Source organism: Rhinolophus sinicus, linkage group LG11 (assembly GCF_036562045.2).
Source record: "Rhinolophus sinicus isolate RSC01 linkage group LG11, ASM3656204v1, whole genome shotgun sequence".
NCBI classification, from domain to species: domain Eukaryota; kingdom Metazoa; phylum Chordata; class Mammalia; order Chiroptera; family Rhinolophidae; genus Rhinolophus; species Rhinolophus sinicus.
In genome coordinates, this window is record NC_133760.1 from 1,146,895 (window position 1) to 1,168,305 (window position 21,411).

Here is a 21,411-nt window from a genome sequence, read left to right on the forward strand (position 1 = left end):
CCCGTACGTCTATCTGAGGGCTCCGTGATTTCCTCCATCTACACATCAAGGACTGGAGGAAGGAAACATCATGACCCCCACCGTCATGGCCCTGCTCTGCCTTGGTGAGATTGACAAGGGAAGGGAAGCCCTGGTCTGGGAGGGACCCCACCCACATCCAGGCCCTGGTCACTCAGGAGACCCCAGGGCTCAGGAGGCTCACAGGGAGGAGGGCTCTGCTCAGGACTTGTGGGGAGCCATGGTTACAGGAAACTCTGAGCTTTACAGAATGGCTCGGTTTATGCTACCTGTTTCCTCCCCCTGAGGCAATTGTCTCTGCCTGCACCTGAGGGGATCTTGAGCTTGTAAGCTGCTGAGGAATTTGGTGGGAGCGGCCAGTTCCTGACACAGAAGGCTGATGCCTATCAGGGCAATTGATAAGATAATTACTTGTGAGTTTCGGTGAATGTTGTATCCTCTATGTGAAAGCTAAAGAATTTACATTTGTTATGTTAATACATACTTGCACGTGCTCAAACTGCTTATATGGGTGCAGTAAAATAAACTTAGTGTCTTCAGGATCACTGAAGTTCCGCGATCGCCATCATATGTGAGAGTGTCTTTTATTCATTCCCACTCCCCCATTCGGGAACCCATCGACTCGTGACGGCTGGCCCGTCACACTTGGCGCCCAACGTGGGGCCTGAATACGGGGGTAACAGTGAGGAACACCGCGTGGAAAGGGCCCCGGCTTGTATAAGAGCTGAATCAGTGGATGCACGGTGAGTGAGACACGATCCCCTCGGTCGAATGAATGTGTGAATGATTGATAGTTCCACGACTTTTTGTCACGGAGCTTGATTGGGCCCCAATCCAGAAGGGCACCTGATTGTTTCTTTGTTTGAAAGAAGGACCGAGTTAGGGAAAAGAATGGGTCACGCCAGCAGCAAGGACCTGTATGTTAGAGGACTTAAGAAATTGCTTGCCGCCCGTGGCTGTCGGGTGAGCAGAGAACAGTTAGATAAGTTTTTAGAATTTGTAAAAGAAGTTTGTCCGTGGTTTCCAGAAGAAGGCACTGTCAGTCTGGGAACCTGGCAGAAAGTGGGAAAACAGTTAAAGGATTTTTACACTGTCCACGGACCTCAGCGGGTCCCTGTGGAAACATTTGGACTGTGGACTTTGATCCGAGACTGTTTGAACCTTAAACATGAGGAATGCAAATTAGAGAAAGTGAAACAAGCCGGTGATGAGGAGGGAGAGAGCGCAAAGTTGTTAGAGGGAGTTCTGAAGGTTAATAAAGAGCCTGTTTATCAGGAAACTCCGGTCGAGCACCGGGAAGATTTAAAACCTCAGGATCAGGAAAAATTAGAAGATGAGGGAGCCAAATATGATAGGGACAAAAACCCTCCTTTAGTGGCTGTGGCTCGGGAGGACAAGCAACTTGCAGATACTGCACTTTCTCTTGCAGATCAAATAAAAAGATTCAGGGACAGTTGATAGAACTTAAAGTTGCTGTAGACGGAGGAAATTGTCCTCGGGGTAAAGATCCCCCCATAGTTGATCCCTCTGCACCACCTCCTGAGGAGTCCTGTAGGTGGAGACCTCCGCTGCAGTCCCCGGTTTGGGACATGCCTGCAGAGCCTTCGCCAAGTTATGTTAAGCCAGGATCGGACTCTGTTGTACTATCCCCTCTTCAAATAGCTTGTGAAGAGGCTCACAAGCAAGGGGAATCTACAGAGCAGTTTGGCGTATATCCTATTTTTGAAAGATATGATCAGGCAGGACGTAGGGTTAGGGATTGGAGGCCTTTCCAGTGGAAGCAGATAAAAGAATTGAAAGAGGCTTGTGTACAGTATGGACCTATTGCCCCTTTCACCATGGCAATTTTGGATGTTCTGTCTACTGAAGCCACCCCTCCAGAGGATTGGAAGCTTATTGCTCATGCTTGCCTTTCCCCAAGGCATGGCAAACAGCCCCACTTTATGTCAGAAGTTTGTTAGTGAAGCAATTGATAACACCAGAAAACAGTTTCCTTCTGTGTATATCATTCATTATATGGATGACATCTTATTGGCTTGTAAGAAAGAAGGAATGTTGTTAGCTTGCTTTGCAGATATAAAAAAGAACCTTCTAGCCTCAGGTCTTATTATTGCACCTGAGAAAGTACAGAAAAGTGAGCCTTATTCTTACTTGGGATTTCAGTTGTTGGCTCAGTATTTCACTCCACAAAAAATAGAGCTTAGGAAAGATCATCTTAAATCTCTTAATGATTTTCAAAAACTGTTGGGAGATATTAATTGGCTGCGCCCTTCTTTGGAATTAACTACTGGAGATCTTAAACCACTGTTTAAAATTTTAAAAGGAGATTCTGATCCGACCTCACCCAGGTCTCTTACTGAGCCTGCACGGAAGGCTCTTTCTAAGGTTGAGGAAGCCATTCAGCAACAGCATGTTTCTTTTTTAGATTATTCTAAACCTCTATATGTGTATGTTTTAGACACCAAACATACACCCACAGCAGTGTTGTGGCAAAAAGGGCCACTTAGATGGATACACCTCCATGTGGCTGCACAAAAAAATCTTACACCTTATTATAAATTTGTGGCCAGTTTAATTCAAGAGAGCCGCTTGGAAGCTCGAAAATATTATGGAAAGGAGCCAAATTCTATTGTTATTCCTTTTACAAAAACACAGATTCAAGGCCTGATGCAGTTTACTAACAGTTGTCTTGCTGCTTTTGCCATGATTGGAACTCCTAAAAAACTTAAAACAGATAATGGCTCAGGTTATACCAGCAAAAAATTTGTTCTATTTTGCCAGCAATTTTCGATCAATCATGTTACTGGCATTCCTTACAATCCCCAAGAACAAGGGATTGTTGAGCGTACTCATGGTACATTAAAAGTTAATTTACAAAAAATAAAAAAGGGGGAGTTATATCCCCTGACGCCTCATAATTATTTGTCTCATTCTCTCTTTATTCAAAATTTTTTGACCTTGGATGCCCATGGCAAGAGTGCTGCAGAGCGCTTTTGGCATCCTTCTACTGCTCCTCAGGCTTTGGTCAAATGGAAAGACCCACTTACGGGCTCTTGGCAAGGCCCAGATCCAGTCCTCATATGGGGACGAGGACATGTATGTGTTTTTCCACAGGATGCAGAAGGCCCTCGGTGGCTGCCAGAAAGATTAGTGCGACATGTGGACCCTCAGCCCATTGATGATGCTACTGATGCTTTGCCAAGCGGAACCTGACCAGATGTATTGGGCCTATGTACCTGATCCACCAATCCTCCACCCCGCTGTGTGGGACGGTCCTGAGATTCCAGTCTATGTTAATGATACTCAGGCGCTTAGGATTGCCCTCTGATGGACACATAAAACAACAACTAGAGAAGAATTTCACTTATAATGGTATAGGAACAGGTTTGCCTATTTGTATTGCAAATAATAGGTCAACATCTGGGTGCTTGCGTAGTTCTCCTGTCACTATGCACATTAATGACTCTTTAGTTGGATGGACTGTTCGTCTTAACATGCTAGGTGATTGGTCAGGAGGACGCAGAATAAATCTGCCCGTCCCTCAATCACATCCATCTTGCAATAAAAGATTGAAATTAAATATTGAGACTGTCCCATGGAGAGACTATCCTGGCAATGATCCTGTTCGTTATGACATTCCTGGAACAGGCAGATACATCATTAACTGGTCAAGAAGTAACCAGTCAAGATGGGACTAGAGATTGGACTACTGTTGCTAAGACTGTTAATATATCTGCTTGTGTTCCTTCTCCTTATGCACTGTTGATTGGAAATGTTAATGTACACTTTATAGGAAATCAATTTAGTGTATCCTGTAGTAATTGTTCTTTAGCAAATTGTATTTCTTGGGTACCATTAGGAACTCATGTTATGATACTTAAACAACCATCTTTTGTTATGCTTCCTGTTAATATTTCTGGACCTTGGTATGCTGAAAGAAGTTTGCAGGTTTTTAAAGAAATTGAGTATGCTTTGAGTAGGTTTATTGGGCTTCTGTGTCTGTTTGGTTCTGTGCCTACTCCCCATCCTCATTAGACATCCATCCGCTTGAGCTTAAGGCAAGTCTTAAGACTCTCACCCCTGTGCATTTATGAGGGACGGGTTAGTCAAGGACGGGCAAATACTTGGGAGCCGCTTCAACACCTAAGACAGGGCTTGTATGATAAAATATGAGTACCAATGACGGGTAAGTTGAGGCAGGCGTCCTAAAACACCTAAGACAGGCACCGTCACCTCGCCATCCTGACTGGATGGATTTTGTTCATATAAAATAAAAAAGGGGGAGATGTGGGGAGCCATGGTTACAGGAAACTCTGAGCTTTGCAGAATGGCTCGGTTTATGCTACCTGTTTCCTCCCCCTGAGGCAATTGTCTCTGCCTGCACCTGAGGGGATCTTGAGCTTGTAAGCTGCTGAGGAATTTGGTGGGAGCGGCCAGTTCCCAGACACAGAAGGCTGATGCCTATCAGGGCAATTGATAAGATAATTACTTGTGAGTTTCGGTGAATTTTGTATCCTCTATGTGAAAGCTAAAGAATTTACATTTGTTATGTTAATACATACTTGCACGTGCTCAAACTGCTTATATGGGTGCAGTAAAATAAACTTAGTGTCTTCAGGATCACTGAAGTCCGCGATCGCCATCATATGTGAGAGTGTCTTTTATTCATTCCCACTCCCCCATTCGGGAACCCATCGACTCTTGACGGCTGGCCCGTCACAGGACTCAGGGCAAATCTCTCACAGGGTCTCTCTTCCAGGACTGAGCGTGGGGGCAAGGACCCGAGTGCAGGCAGGTGAGTCTGTCCCCAGGTGTCTCCTCTCTGGGGATAACGGCAGCTGGGGATGGAGAATTGCAGTTCTGGGCTGACAGATGGGTCATCTGGCAGGTTTGAGGCTGACATCTGGGGCTAGGTATTGGGAATGTCTGTGACCCAGCCTCTGATTCCTTCCAGGGACTCTCCCCAAACCTACCGCCTGGGCTGAGCCAGGCTCTGTGATCCCCTGGGGGAGCCCTGTGACCATCTGGTGTCAGGGGGCCCTGGGGGCCAAGGAGTTCCGCCTGGATAGAAAGGGAATCCTAGGATCCTGGGACAGAAGGAAGCCATTGGAGCACGGGGACAAGGCCAAGTTCTCCATCCCACACATGACAGAGCGCACTGCAGGGGGATATTTCTGTTACTATCTCAGCCCTGCTGGCTGGTCAGAGAGCAGTGACCCCCTGGAGCTGGTGGTGACAGGTGAGAGGACACCCAGGGTCCCAGCCTCAGACTCTGCCTTCAGGAATGGGAGAAGGGGGGTTATTTGAGGAACACAAAGAGTGAGAGACAGTGAGGCCAGGGGTTCAGGATGGAAGAAGGTGGTTTATGGGAGGAACCAGCCCCATGATCCACACTGGTCTCTGTCCCAGGTGTGTCTGGAAGCCCTCCCTTCTGACCCAGCAGGGCCCAGTCGTGGCCTCTGAACAGAACCGGACCCTCCAGTGTCACTCTGATGTTGGCTATGATTCACTCTGTCCAAGACAGGGGGATGTGATCTTCCCCAGAACCTTGACCGTCAGCTCCAAACTGGGCTGTCTCAGGCCGGCTTCTCCCTGGACACTGTGGGCAGGGATCCTTGTAATTAGGATTGTCAATAATTGTTTTTCTTTTATTTTACCATCTTGGTTTTTATATCAAAACTGGGTAATAGATTTGCCTCACTTCCTATTTTTTGTAGTCACTCAATATTACAATTTTGCTGATTTTCTCTGTTCCTTAAAGTAACAGAGTTTGAAAAGTGAACTGTGGACTTATTTGCTTCTCGCCTTTGACAAAGAGAGGTAAGAGGTTTTCTTTTGGGATAAAAATCAGATGATTAGCAATCCATCCATGAAAGCTTCCCAGGCTTTATACAGTTTGTCCGACATGGAGAGATGCTGACAGTGCATCGCCTCTGGGCAGTAGCCCTGACCTGTCACCAATTGACCAGGCCCCAGGGTCTCAGCTGCCCCTTTCTTCTTCCCCGCCCCCAACTTACAAACACGACTTTATTCCTTACTGAAGACCAGACTCTGACTTTTCTGGGGACACGCCTCCTTGTCACATGTTTATTTCAAGTAATTGACCTTCCCTGTATGTATGGATGAATTCACATATGTAATACATGTACATATATATTATACACATAGGTACAGCACAAATATATGTAGATATACATGTGGACCTATAATTTTCATATTTATGTAATAGTAGATATCTGTGCAACTACACGTACAGATATATATTTTATAATACATTACATACAAAATGTATATGTGATATTTATCTGTATGTCGTTACATATTTATCTATTATTATATAAATACTAAATTTATATATCTACAAGTATAACCACAAATATTCATCCATATACCCATATTTTTCACCTGCTAAATCTATCAACCATTGCATTTATTCCTAATTATATGAAAAATGAATTAATGAAAAAAATAAATGGATAAAAAAGCTCCAGATTTTTCTGTGTAAAAAGATATGATAGAATAACTGAAGGCATCTGGGAGCACAGACACAGAAGGGAAACTCATGTCTCCCCAAGTGCTCACTCACACTCTCATTTCATGATTCTCAGGAGCAGCTGACACCATCAGCCCATCACAAAACACGTCAGACCCAGAGAGTGGTGAGTGGGAGAAATCCTCAGTCACGGGCTGGGCTCTGAGGGTCATGTCCTGTTGATGAAATGCAGGTGCCCTGGGGACATCCAGGGGACCTGGGATGGTTTTGGTCTGCACTCACCTCTGTGACATCTGTGTCCACAATTCCCAGCCTCCCTCCTCCAGGACCACACAGTGGGGAATCTCATCTGGATGGGCGTGGCTGCCGTGATCCTGGTGGCCCTTGGGGTGTTGCTGTTTCAGGCTCCACATGGCCCATTGAAGACCCACATGCAGCCAGGAGGTGTCCCCAGGAAGGAACAATGCACTGTTCAGAGTGGTGGAGTCTTGGAACTCATCTGATGACCCAGGAGGTGTGAAAGAACATCTGGACCATAAGTCAGGGAATTGTCTGGGGAGAGTGCCCTTTGGGGCAGCGGGGAGATGTGGTTTGGGGCAGGGAATGTGTGCATGTTATTGTAGAGGACTCTTCCTCCATTAAACATGGTGGTTTCCCTCTCTACCATCACTGACTCTCCTTGACTGCCCTTCGAATCTCACCCTGTGACATGAGGGTCCATCCCACGTGGCAGTTTGGATCCACGTCTACACACACCTTCCTCCTGGACCACTTTCATATAAACAGAATGTGGTGTCTCCATAACACTGGGCTTTTATCCAGCCATGAAGGGCAAAGCACTGATACGTAGTACAATGTGGGTGAACATCAAAAACATGCAGCTACCTGACAGAAGTCAGACAGAAAAGATCACGTTTCGTGTGACTCCATTTATATAAATTATTCAGAAGGAAATCACTGAGACAGGAAGCAGATTCAATAACATTTGTCAGGGGCTCAACGGGAAGACAAAATGGAGACTGAATACTTTGTGGATTCTTCTGGAGTCATGAAAATCTCTTGGAACTAGATAGAAGTGGTGCAACATTGTGAATTTACTGAATTCCAGGTTCATTGTATACATTAAAGGCGTTGATATTATGTTACGTGGCTTTTACATCAATAAAAAGAATTGCAAGTAAAAAAGACATGACACCCGAGAGACCCCTATACCTTGGAAGTTGCACCAGATCCTTGATAAGTTTTATGGCAGCTGGACTCTCACCAGGTCAGAGATGCCCTAAGTGCCTTAGTGCTTAGCAATTAACTCACTGATAAAATTTTCACCTTCACTACTTTAAAAAAGGTTTTTCTGTATTACATCATCTATAAATCCCATTGTGTGTTCATCACCCAGAGTCACTTCTTCCATCACCCAATAAATTTAATTAAAAAAAAAAAAAAAAAGCTAAAAAAGGTTTTTCTTAAAACATAGCTAATATACAATACAGTAGTACCTCGGTTTTCGAACTTCTCTGTTGATGAACATTTTGGTTTACGAAGGCTGTAAACCAGAAAGTAAATGCTTCGGTTTTTTAATATGCCTTGGAAGTTGAACATGTCACGTGGCTTCTGCTGAGTGCAAGATCCTGAGGCCTAGCTGTCGGCTGATTTCAAACATTTCAGAACTCGAACGGTCTTCCAGAATGGATTATGTTCGAAAACAGAGGTACCACTGTATTATATTAGTTTCAGGTGTACACCATAGTCTTTCAACATTTATGTACCAGGATAAGTCAAGCAACCACCTCATGCCACACCACACTATCACAATATTATTGACTATATTCCCTATGCTGTATATTACACCCCCATAATTTATTTGTTTCATACCTGGAAATTTAAACCTCTTATTCCCCTTCACCTTTTCACCCTGTTTAAAAATTTTTCAATTACTATTGTCATTCAATACTACTTTATATTAGTGTCAGGTGCACAGCATTGTGGTAAGACATTTACATACTCTAAGAAGTGATCCTCTGACTAGTCTTATACCCACCTGGGTATATGAATAATATGGTAATACATAGCTATTACCATATTATTGACTATATTCCCTAAGCTTTACTTTACATCCCCATGACTATTCTGTAACTACCAATTCGTAGTTATTTTTTAAAAAAACATTTGTTTTAAATCACATTTTCATTTGCTTATAGTAAATGCTTGTTAATTACATAGCATTTAACACAACAATTACACGAGATATTTTATATTCTTTTTATTTATTTATTTTATTAGTTTCAGGTGCAAAAAACAACATAATGATTAGACATTTACACCTCTCACAAAGTGATAATTCCCCAAGTCTACTACCCCTCTGACATCGTACATAGCTATTGCAATACTATTGACTACGGTGTATTCCCTATGCTATACTTTATATCCCATAAATGTGTGTGTGTGTGTATATATATATATATATATATATATATATATATATATATATATAAGTTTCAGGTGTAGAGCGTAGTGGTTAGACATTTATATAATTATATAATCTATGAAGTGATGCCCCCCATATCCAGTACCCATCTGACATCCTACATAGTCTTTACAACATTATTGATTACATTCCTCATATTGTATTTCACACCCCTGTGACTATTTTGTGACTACCATTTTGTACTTTCTAATCCTTTCACCTTCTCCCATTCCCTCAATCATCCTTCCATCTAGCAACCATTAATATTTTGTCTGTATCTATGAGTCGATTTATGTTTTGTGTGCTCATTTATTCTGTTATTTAGATTCCACATATAAGTAAGATCATATTGTATTTGTCTTTCTCAGTCTGACTTATTTCACTTATGCTATTTTCTAGGTCCATCCATGTTGTTGCAAATGGTAAGATCTCATTGTTTTATAGAAGTGCACTACTCCATTGTATAAATGTACCACAATTTCTTCATCTATTGATGAGCATTTCAGTTGTTTCTATATCTTGGCTATTGTGAATAGTGCTGCAGTAAACATATGGGCCCATATGTTTTTTCAAATTAGTGTTTTGGGATTATAGAAATGGCAGCATGTGGAGAGCCTCTTGAAATCTCCCCTGGAACTTACAAAAAATTGAACAGCTATAATTCCACAAAGGACTACCTGTGTGTCACACAGGCAAGCCTGAGAGACATGCAACTGGAGTCAAATAAAGATGGGCAAGTGGGGCGAGCAGGGGAGGAGGGAAGGGGGAAGTGTGGAGACTTGGACAGCAGGCTACAGGATTCAGACCGGAGCTCCCTGCATCCCAGAGCTACCGCAGTCATGGGAGAGGGAAGAACTTGGACTGCTAGTGCTCCCCTTATGGCCCACAGTCCTGCCTGAGGGATCAGCATATAACACGGCCGAACCCAATCCTCATGGCAGAGACCTCGGGGCAAAGACTGAGGGAACAAGGGTGAGTCTTTGGTTTAAGCCCTCACTGCCGAGCAGAGGGTGGAAGACATAGACACGGGGCCTGGCTGACCCCTCTCTACCCTCCCAGAGCTCACCCCACCCCCACCTTCCCAGTGCTAGAAGTGGAACAGTAGCAGTGTCAGGTCAAAAAAACAGAATATTTACAGCTCTGAGAACTGCAGCTACACAGCCACAGACTCACAGTGCAACTAATACACGTGAAAGGGAAGGAATTGTAGGGGCAAAATAACTGTCATGGTAGTCGCCGCCATTGCTCAGAGCCACCTCTCACAAGCCACTTCGCCCCCATCCCCACCTATCTGGGAGGATCCTTTCAGGGTAAACAGAGCCGCTGAAACACACTGGACCTGAATCTGGTTGCAGAAAGAGCTTTGGGACTTTAGAAGCTCTCCACATCCCCCCACAGAGGCAGTGCCCTCAGACCCAGGAGATCTGCTCACAGAGGAGAAACCCACCTTCCAGGGAACCACCCCCCATCATATGAGAAGCTGGAACAGTGCAAAGAAAATATAATGCTACAGCATGAGAGACAATAAAAGGTTGCATTTAGAAAGAAAATAAAACGTTCCACCAGCACCTACTGGAAAGCTAAAGAAAGACCTCTTCCTATCAGCCTGTTGCGGAGCCCACTCCACTACATGCCTAAGAAGAGAAAGAATAATTCATTAATTGCCATGAATAACCAAGATAACAAGGCAGCTCAGAAAGAAAATAAAAAGTCTCCAGAAAATGAACGTAAAGACATGGAAATATGTGACTTAAATGACAGAGAATTCAAGATTGCAGTTCTTAAAAAAAGTCAACGAGATGCAAGAAAACAGAGACAGGCAGTTTAATGAACTCAGAAACACAATCGAAGAACAAAATGAACATTTTATCAGAGAGTCAAAATTTTTTAAAGAACCAAATAGAATTTCTGGAGATTAAGAACTCAATAAAACAAATGAGGGTAAAGGGGATCAAATACATGGTGATGGAAAGAGAACTGACTCTGGGTGGTGAACACACAATGTGATTTATAGATGATGTAATACAGAATTGTATATCTGAAACCTATGTAGCTTTACTAACAAGTGTCACGCCAATAAACTTTAATTAAAAACATTCAGAGATATAAAACAAACCCACAGCTCCTAATACTATCCGATTTCAAATCTTACTATAAGTCTCCTGAAATAAAGGCAGTATGGCTTTGGCTGAAGGATAGGCACATAGAACAATGGAATAAAATGGAGATTAAGTAATAGACACCACCCCAAAAAACAACAACAACAAAAAAAAAAACAGAAATAGACCCACACAAACATAATCAACTGATTTTTGACAACAGTGCCCAGGCCAAGCAATGGAGAAAGGATGCTCATTTTTATAAGATGCTGCTAAGCAGTTTCACAGAGTGGGCATAATATTTTCACTCCTATCACCAGTGTGTGAGGGTCCTGGTAGGTTCACATTCATGTCAAAGCTCAGTGATTCTGACTGCATATTTTAGCTATTCTGCATATGTATTGATACCACATGTGGTTTACTGTCCATTTTCCTGAAGATATATGATGCTGAGGAACTTTACAAAGATTACTGTACATTTGGATATCACTGTTTGTAAGTAGTTTGTTAATTTTTTTGCTTGTTTTTCTATTGCTGTCTACTGTAATGTTACAGATTTGTGCAGTTTTCTTTTTTTTTTCCTATTGTGAATTATGTGTATTGATTTATTTAGACTCTTAACAATCCTGTGCAGTTTTCTTAAATGATCTGAGTACAAGTCCACTGTCCCATTTAGGCGTTACATCTTCTCCCACTGTCCATTGTGCGGGTTTCTTTTCACTCTCTTGCTGGTGTCTATGAGGAACAGAAGTTCTTATCTTTAGTGTATTCCAATGTATCCATATTTACACTCAGTTCATGTCTGTGTGTCCATTTGAAGCAACATTTTGCCTCCAAGGAAACTAGTAACATAGTCTCCAAAGTTTTTTGTAAAAGAAGTAACTGACTCACTTTTCATATTTTGATCTGTAGTCCACTGGACATCAATGATTGTATATGGTGTGAAGCAGGCACTAAACTTCCTATGTTCCATAGACTTACCCAATTGTTCCAACAATAACTGTTGAAAACACCATCATCTCCATACTGAATTGTAAGAACCTTTGTCAGGATTCAGGTGACTCTACATATGTGACTAAGTCTCCATTTTTTCTTCTACTCTGTTGGATGAGGTACCTCTTGTTTTCAATTCCTCAAACCTCCAACATGTCCATCTAGTTCTGTGAATGTCAGTTTTTTTCCCCTCCATATCTCAGGCGAGGTGTATTCTAATGACATCTGTGGGAGTGGGGCGGTTATCACTGTGTTACACAGGAGGGAAGTGGGACCAAGAAAGGAAGCAGCTTGCTCAAGTATCCTTCAATCATTCAGGAAGCAGTAGGGCCAACTAATACTTAAAGTGTGTGTGTGTGTGTGGGGTGTGTGTGTGTGTGTGTGTGTGTTACTGCCATCAAAAGGAATTCTCATGAATGTCAATCTTGTCTGAATTCTGAAGAGTCTGGATTCTTCACTCTCCACAGTTTGAAGTGGAGAGTCACACACACGCAGCATCATAGGTGCTCTGAAGATGCAAAAATGACTTACCCCAAAGAAATGGAGAGAGAGAGATTCTTTTGGTCACAGAAACAGAAAGTCAGATGGGAACTCTGAGAAGGAAAACTCATGTCCCGGGGCCAGGAAGCAGGACTGAGCTTTCCTGTGGGAACTGAAGCCTATTGCAGAAACCCTCAGGCTCCTGCCTCCTCCCAACCTTGGGGTCACTGTCTCTGTGAGCACCTTGGTGTCTTCAGTCACCCAAGGCATGGAGGGACGGTCTGTCTTCCCACCCACCAAGACCCAAATCTCATCCACCACCTTTCTGGGTTCTGAGCTCCAAGCCTTCACTCACTCCCTTCTCCAATTCACATTTCAAGTCAGCGTTACTAACTTCCATTTCAGGATCTATCCATTTTCTGCTCAAAATTCTTCCATGGTCCTCACTGTCTTCAGGGTAAATCCAGATTCTTCCTTCTGAACTCAAGGCTGTTCATGATCATCCAGACGTGACCCTCCAGCCTCACTTCTCTTTCCCTCCAGCCAGACTGGTGCCATTAGAATGGGAACACACACTCACTCACATAAGAACACACATTCACACCCAAACAGAGGCACACGCACGCATGCACATAGCAGGCCGTTCAAACTTCCGTGTTTTATCATATCTGCTTTTTCAGAGCCACTTAGACCTACCAAATCCTTTTCAAACCCACTGCTAAAAACACGGGAGAAAAATGTAACGCCAAGATTCCTTCTCAAATGTGTTTGAGACTGCTGAGGCGTATGTGATGATTGCACAATAAATCCATGTATGCTGTTTATGCAACATAGTTGGACATACAATATTGGAGTTCAATTACTCTGGATACTTTATTATTATTTACAAACATGTATTTCTCTAGTCCATTTGTAATACTGTGGTACATATGCTCATCCAGAGGCAATCCTACACTGACACTCCATTTCTTACATATTCCTTTCGTCTCAAAGACAAAATCCGACATCCTTGACTGGGGGACAGCACCCCCATGACCAGTTGCCACCTCCCACTCTCTTCCCTTCTTTCCCACAGTCTCTAAGTCTCATGGGTTCTCTAGAATGTTCTTTCCTCGCTAGAATGCTCTCACTTCCACCTCTTATTTTTCAGTCTTCTCTAACAGCCATTTCCCCAATCACAGCTTAGTCATGGTCCCCAGTTCTCATATTTTTCTCTTTTTTCCTTTGTAAGTAAATTAATTGAAATATTTGCATTTGTATGCCCATAGTCTAATCAGACTAATCAGAGTTCTCAAAATGAAGTAAATGGGTCTCCTGGGTCACAGATGTACTTTCGGTTCTGGTACAAATACCTGGCAAGAAGCAGGTGGTCAGTAAGTATTTCTTTATGGACTCGTCAAAGACAGAAAGCAAATTCCATTAGTGGAGGGTGAGGAAATAAGTGGTGAGTCCTATTTAGAGCCAGCCTCTCCGGGGCTGACTCAGGTTGAGAACCCACGTCTCTCCTCTCTGACCTGGACTTTAGACCAGGCAGGGAGTTCTGGGATTCAGGTGAGACGTCAGACCTGGGGTGAGTGTCTCCTAGGGCCTGAAGCCCTCCTGAGCCCTCATCCAGGCCCAGGGAGGGGCTGTCCTCTCACTGTGGGTCCACAGCTGTGGGAGCCCGGAAGGGCGGTGGCAGCTCCTGACTCACCACATCCTGTGTGCCTGTCTGTCCCCCAGGCCGTGGGGACTCCTCCATCTGCACAGTGGGAGAGCTTGAAATGGGTGCCATGATGTGCATCCTCTCTGCTCTTCTCAACCTCGGTCAGTTGTGGAGAGGGGCGGGCACAGCATGAGGGGATGGGGAGACTCTCACCCCCTTGTTCAAATTGAACCTCAGGCTCAGACAGCTTGAGTGGACAGGGACCTGTTAAAAAGAGAATTAGCTTTGATGTCCGGGTGCAAATCTCTCACAGGGAATTCTCTTCCAGGGCTGAGTCTGGGCCAGAGGACCCGGGTGCCGTCAGGTAAGTCCTCCCCCGGCTCCATGTCCCACCTCATCCTTCAGCCTCTGGGGCTCAGGAGGGAGCACAGCAGTTCTTGGATGAAGTGATAAAACCAGAGGTCATTGGGCTGAGCTGGGTGTGAGGGGTGGGAAAGCTCTTTGTAACCCAGCCTCTGGTTTCCTTCCAGGGATCCTCCCTAAACCCACCATCTGGGCTGAGCCAGGCTCTGTGATCCCCTGGGAGACGCCTGTGACCCTCTGGTGTCAGGGGGCCGAGAAGGGCCATCAATTTCACCTGTATAGAGAAGGAAAACCTGCACCCTGGGACTGTCAGGTGCCAGTGGAGCCTGGGGACAAGGCCAAGTTTTTCAGGAAAGACATCTATGCAGGGATATATCACTGTTACTATCTCAGCCCCACTGGCTCTTCAGAGCTCAGTGACCTCCTGGAGCTGGTGGTGACAGGTGAGATGACACACAGCGTCCCAGCCTCAGCCTCTGCCCTCAGGAATGGGGTCTGCTCTCAGGGTCACACCTCACAGCTAAGCCCTTGGGAATGTGAGCCCCATTTAAAATTTTGCCTCCTTCTCTCCTAGGATTCTACAGCAAACCCTACCTCTCAGCCCTGCCAAGCCCTGTCATGACCTCAGGAGGAAATGTGACCCTCCTGTGTGGCTCATGGCAGGTATTTGACCAGTTCATTCTGACTAAGGAAGGAGAACACAGGCCTCCCTGGACCCTCGACTCACAACAACATCTCAGTGGGGATTCCCAGGCCCTGTTCCCTGTGGGCCCTGTGACCCCCAGACACAGGTGGAAGTTTAGATGCTATGGCTCTTACAGGAACACCCCCCAGGTGTGGTCACACGCCAGTGACTTTCTGGAGCTCCTGGTCTCAGGTGAGACGCCCCTCACTCCATCCCTTCTGAGCAGAGTCAACTTAGTGCCTGGTCCCCAGGAGAGCTCTGCGCTGGGATGGGAATCAGGGGGTTTAGAGATGGTCACCCAGAGAACGTCTGTCCTTCAGAGGACCCCTACCTCTGCCTACCCATCCCTTCCTTCCCCTCACCTGGGTTTGAAAGCTGGTATGTGAGCAACAGGAAGGTCCAGAGGAGGCCACAGGGCAGATACAGGAGAAGAGTCTGCGTGAGGTGAAGACACCAGGTTCATCTACACCCCTCTTCATATCCTCATCCCCAGGACCCTCTGGTGACACCAGCCCCCCACCCACAGGGTCCATCTCCACAGCTGGTGAGTCATTGGGACCTCTGCTCAGAGGGAACACACACCACCCCAGGGCAGTTCTGAGTCTCTCAGAGGATCTAATGTCCCTCAGATACTCAAGGACGGGCTTGTGTCCCAAGGGAGCTGGGAGTCAGGCAGAGATGCTGGGGGACCACAGGGCTTCAGGGGCTCTAAGGAAGGCAGATGACAAGTAACTGGTCATAACAGAGGAAGGTGTTGGGGCCTGGCTTTTGGAAAGAGCAGCTGCATGATTTGGGGAGAAGGAAGCCCCTTCCCCTCACCTCCCTGTCTGGATTCCCAGGAGGCTCTGAGCATCAGACCCCTACCACCATGGAGTCAAGCCCACAGAGGGGTGAGGCTCTGTGGGGAAGTGGTGGATGGGTCTATGAGGGTAGGGGCTGAGGTGTGCCCTGGGTTCAGGCTCCTCTGCAGATGCTGAATTGGACACGCCCTTCCACTGTCTGGGCCTTGGTTTCTCGACACATAAAAGGAGAGAATCGTGACACAGAGCTTAGATTTCCTTTCATTTATGGCTTTGGGTCTGACCTCCTGGGAAGGGAGCCTCACAGGGAAGCCCCCCAGGATGTGATTTAATGGGACTTGCCCCTTCTGCAGCAGTGACAGTGACACTGTGTGGGAAGGGACAGGCAGGACAGTCGCCTGGGGTTTCAGGCCCTTCGCCTCAGCTCAGGTGCTCAGGTCATAAAAGAGAGCAGGGCTGGAGTCAGGCCTGAGTCAGTTCCACTTCAGCTGCTCCTGCTGTGGGGCCCAGGGGTCCCTTCTCTTCTCTGAGTGTCTGATTCATGTCTGTGAGGCTCCCTGTCTGTCCTGCTCACAGGCCTGGCAGAGCCCCTAGCTGACCTTTCCTCGGGTGTCAGGGCCCTGCAGGGTGGAGATGGATCCTTGGGGAGACAGGAGTCCACCCCACACCCAAGCCCCTCTCCTGTGCCCACTGTGCTAGTGATGGAGGGTAATAAGGAAGGACAGTCAGCCCCAGGTAAGACATGGGACAGAGCCCCCTGCCCATGAAGACCCCACAACACGAAGCTGATGTCCGCCTGGGGATGAGCATGAGGAGAGCACAGGGAACCCACAATGCTTGGTTCCAGTCCCAGCCCTGCCACTGCCAGGCTGGGTGACCTGGAGAACGTGATTAACCTTTTTGTGCCTCAGTTTCCTCCTCTGTGAAATGGGAGGAGTGTGGTGAGCAACACCTGGTGCAGGACTGTTGTGAGGATTAGCAAACATGAATGCCAGATGCCAGCACATGCCTGGCACACAGCAGACACTCGGTTAAATGGCATTATTGGCTTATTCAGGATGTCACTCCTGCCCAAGTTCCCAAAAGGTACCTGAACATCCTGACGGGGGTCTCGGTGGCCCTCATCGTGCTGCTCTCCCTCCGCCTCCAACCGGCATCAGAGGAAACTCAGGATGTCAGGTGAGTAGGGCAGAGGGTGCCCTGGGTCACAGGATGAGTGGGCTCGGGCACCTCCCAGAGCGAAACCAAATAGAAATGGAAGGTCCGCTGAGAACACCTCCAGAATCTCAAACCACAGAATGTAGACGTAAAACAGAACAGCACAAATGTACAAATTTAAGATAGTCTTTTATTGTTTTCAGTCTCATGAAATATTGGAACACACGCATGAGTGTGTTAAGCTTTCTGTCTTTCCTCTGCAGTCGCACAGGGAGGGCGGGTGGTCCTAACCTCCCAGGGCTGGGACTGTCCCTCTTGACCAGCCCAGAGAGAGGCTCATTTCCAACCTCGTGCAGGGGCCGCAGACCCAGAGCCCAAGGACAGAGGCCTGCAGAACAGGTGATTGCTGCCCCGAAGACCCCAGACTCCCACTGCCCGTGGCCCCATTTCTGCCCTGACACTCTTGTCTACCCCCCCCCCCACCCTGCTCCAGCTCCAGCTCCAGCCCAGCAGCTGATGCCCAGGAAGAGACCTCATGTAAGAGGAAGAAGGGACACCCTGGGGGGGGGCCACAGGGATTTCAGGAGGCGATGGGGGAGGGGACAGGCTGGGAAGGTGTTGGGGTCAGGGTAAGGACTGAAACCCACACTGTGTGTGACCTGACACCTCACCTCACCCCTGGGTTAGTGGCCCTTCTGGGAGCAGGCTGGAACCTGCAGCCCTGAGATCTCGGGGAACCCTGCCAGGAGACACACCCCCTGTTCTGCCCCCACAGATGCTGCCATGAAGGTCCCACAGCCTGAGGAGGCCATGGAGCTGGACCCCCAGGTGAGACCCCTGCTCCTGTCCAGGACACCAAGGACCGTCCTTCTGGCCAGTTTAATGCAACGGACACGTCCCTGCCCTCACTCACCCCGTTCTCAGCAGTGACCCACACTGACCTCTGCCCTGGGCACCTGTCGTCCTGCTGTGACTTCACCCCTCCTGGCTTCCTTGTCACCTCATCTTCCCTCCTATGGTCCCCTTTGCTGGCTCCTCATCCTCTGACTGACCTTCTGGTTGTTGGAGTGCAGCCCCAGGACCCAAGAGGAGGCTGACTCAGTAAATCACCCACAGGTCCCTCGTCTCCCCTTCATTCATTCACCCAGCAGGTATGACAGGGTCCTCACTGTTTCCCGGCTCCATTTCAGTGCCGTGGTGCAGCAGCGAGCAAGCCCGTGTCCACACTCCTCGAGCTCACCTGGTGGGTGAGGGAGAAAATATGCAAACAAGTGGATAGAGTCCTAGAGAGCAAAGTGCTGCTAAGGAAAATCAAGAGGACGGGACAGAGTGCGTGGTAGGTGGGGAACAGGGGAAACAGCAGGTGCAAAGGGACTGAGGTGGGACATGCTTTCTCAGGAAGGTGGGTCACGTGGCTGGAGCCAAATGAGCAAGAGGTAGTGTGTTAGGATACCAGTCAGAACCATAGAAGCATCCAGGGGCCCTAAGGGTTAGGAAGTCCCTGAGGATTCCGTCAGATTACAACTAATCTGATGTAAAGTTGTAAAGAATCACTGGCAACAGTGTGGAAACTGGAGGATGTCAGCAATGGAATCAAGGAGACACTGTTTCTGTCTCACTGTCTCTCCAGCAGAACAGGCACAATAAAGACCCCCAGGGAGTGACGTTTGACCAGGCGAACGTCTCAAGATCAAGATTCAAGTGGGGAGTGGCCACCCCTCCTTCTCTCCTGTCAGGGGGGTTTGCTGGACATGAAGGACAGACATGCAGAAGAGGACAGGCCAATGGACAGTCAGGTGGGTCCCATCCTCTCCACGCCCCAGGTCTCCCCCAGCACCAACCACGTACCTTCCCTGTCACTCTCCCCCTGCTCCAGGCTGCATCATCTGATGACCCCCAGGACGTGACCTATGCCCAGCTCAGCCACTTGACCCTCAGAGTGGAGACAAGTGCATCCCCTTCCTCCCCATCAGAGGAGCCCCCAGAGGAGCCCAGTGTGTACGCTGCTCTGGCCATCCACTAGCCTGGGAAGGGCACAGACCCCACTCCAGGGAGGGGCCTGCAGGGACCTGGAAGGCCCAGGATCTGCCCTCATGAAGACACAGCTTGTGACCCTCGTAGCCTGGAGGCCTGTTGTGGACCTCCAGGAGCTTCTGGAGCCTCTGGGAGTCACCTGATTTTGCAGTCAAAGAAAATTATATGCCTATGTTTTGGAAACAGAGTCAGACTTCTCAATAATCAGTGTGTGAACTGAGAACCAAAAAAGAAGTGAGTGAATGTTTTAAACTGAATGATAATGTAAATATTACACATCAAACCTATAAAATAAAAAAATTAAAACTATTAATTAATGTATTAGAAAGGAAAAAAACATAAAAGAATCAATGGCCTAAACTATTATATCAAGAATTTAGATAAAGAGATTTCATTGAATCCATAGCTCTATAGATGATTGGATAAAGAGGATGTGTTACATATATACAATGGAATATTACTCAGCTATAAAAAGAATGAAATCCTGCCATTTGCGACAACATGGATGGACCAAGAGAGTATCATGCTGAGAAAAATAAGTAGACAGAGAAAGACAAATCACATACGATTTAACTTATATGTGGAATTCAAAAAAAATCACACACCTATCTTTCTCAGTTTGATTTATTTCACTTAGCAAAACACAAATACCATATGATCTCACTTATAATGCAGAATCTAAAGAACAGAATAAATGAGCAAACAAAACAGAAATAGACTCAGAGATGTAGAGAAAAAAATTGATGGCTGCTAGATACGAGGGGGGTGGGGATGGGGGAGCACGTGAAGGAATTAGAAAACGCAAATTAGTAGTCCAATATAGACACAAGGATGTGAAATACAATATGGAGCATATAATCAATGATGTTGTAAAGATTAATAAGGATATGAGATGGGCACAGGGGGACCACTTCCTGGACGGTGTAGCTGCCTGACCACTGCACTGTACACCTGAGGTGAAGTAGAATAGTACTGGATGTCAGCTGTAAATATATATGCCAGGGGTGTCAAAAATGTATACACATTACTTGTATTCATCTTTTGTCATCAGTATACAAAGGGCACCAAAAAATGTATACATATTTTAAGAAAGAAAAACTGTACTAAAACTGTAATACTCAATATACACCAGTAACAAAAGATGAATACAAGTCATGTTTGACGTCTGCAATTACAAGAGGTGCTCAAAGTGGTTACCATCAGCATCTAGACACTTCTTTTTTTTTTTTTAATTTTACTTTATTAAATTTATTGGGGTGACAATTGTTAGTAAAATTACATAGATTTCAGGTGTACAATTCTGTATTACATTATCTATAAATCCCATTATGTGTTCATCACCCAGAGCCAGTTCTCCTTCCATCACCATATATTCGATCCCCCTTACCCTCATCTCCCACCCCCCACTCCCCACCCCCCTTACCCTCTGACAACCACCAAACCATGTGATTTCACTGATATGTGGTATATAAACCAAAACAACAAAAGAACAAGACAAACAAATGAGAAACAGAAACTCATAGACACTTCTGATTATGGCGAACTACCGCTTGAGCAACGTTGACCAAAGTGTCCACTTGTATACATTTTTTGGCACCCCCAGTATATTGAGTATTACAATTTTAATGCAGTGCTTTCCTTTCTTTTTTTCTGTCGTACATTCTATTTTAAAAAATAACACTTATTGAGGTATAATTTACACAAAATAAAATTCACCAATTTTAATGTATATACCATTTACCAACAGCACCATGCAACAATGTGGGTATTTTCCAAGGCTTCTCTACTAAGTGCAAGGAGCCAGATATGAATAATTACATATTTTATTATTTTATTTATAATATGAAAATCCTAAAATATGATTCCTTTGCAAAAGGCAAATGTAAAAAGACAGAAATCAGATCGGTGGTTGCTAAGGGTCAGTGTTTTCCTTTAAGGTATGTATACAATTTTTGGCACCCTCTGTGTGTGTGTATATATATATATATATATATATATATATATACATATACAGAGAATATAGTCAATGGTATTATAACAGCTATATGTGATGTCAGAGGGGTAGTAGATTGCGGTTACAACTTTGTGAGGGGTATAAATGTCTAAATGTCTAACTATTACATTGCTTTGTACACATGAAAAACAAAACAAACAAACACACAAAAAACACCAGACAAAC

At 45.7% G+C, this 21,411-nt stretch overlaps 1 long non-coding RNA gene across 1 annotated transcript; it reads left to right on the plus strand.

Annotated features, from left to right (window-relative positions):
• Nucleotides 1-70: 70 nt before the first annotated feature.
• Nucleotides 71-19,722, plus strand: LOC109438648 (leukocyte immunoglobulin-like receptor subfamily B member 4). Its single transcript, XR_012490497.1, has 18 exons — nucleotides 71-104; nucleotides 4,778-4,813; nucleotides 4,973-5,274; nucleotides 5,441-5,572; nucleotides 6,838-6,955; nucleotides 14,270-14,353; nucleotides 14,521-14,556; nucleotides 14,723-14,998; nucleotides 15,130-15,432; nucleotides 15,734-15,784; nucleotides 16,080-16,130; nucleotides 16,617-16,775; nucleotides 17,522-17,597; nucleotides 17,698-17,735; nucleotides 17,974-18,127; nucleotides 18,389-18,445; nucleotides 18,747-18,994; nucleotides 19,075-19,722. It is a non-coding gene; the product is annotated as a leukocyte immunoglobulin-like receptor subfamily B member 4 (long non-coding RNA).
• The last annotated feature ends 1,689 nt before the right edge of the window (nucleotides 19,723-21,411 follow it).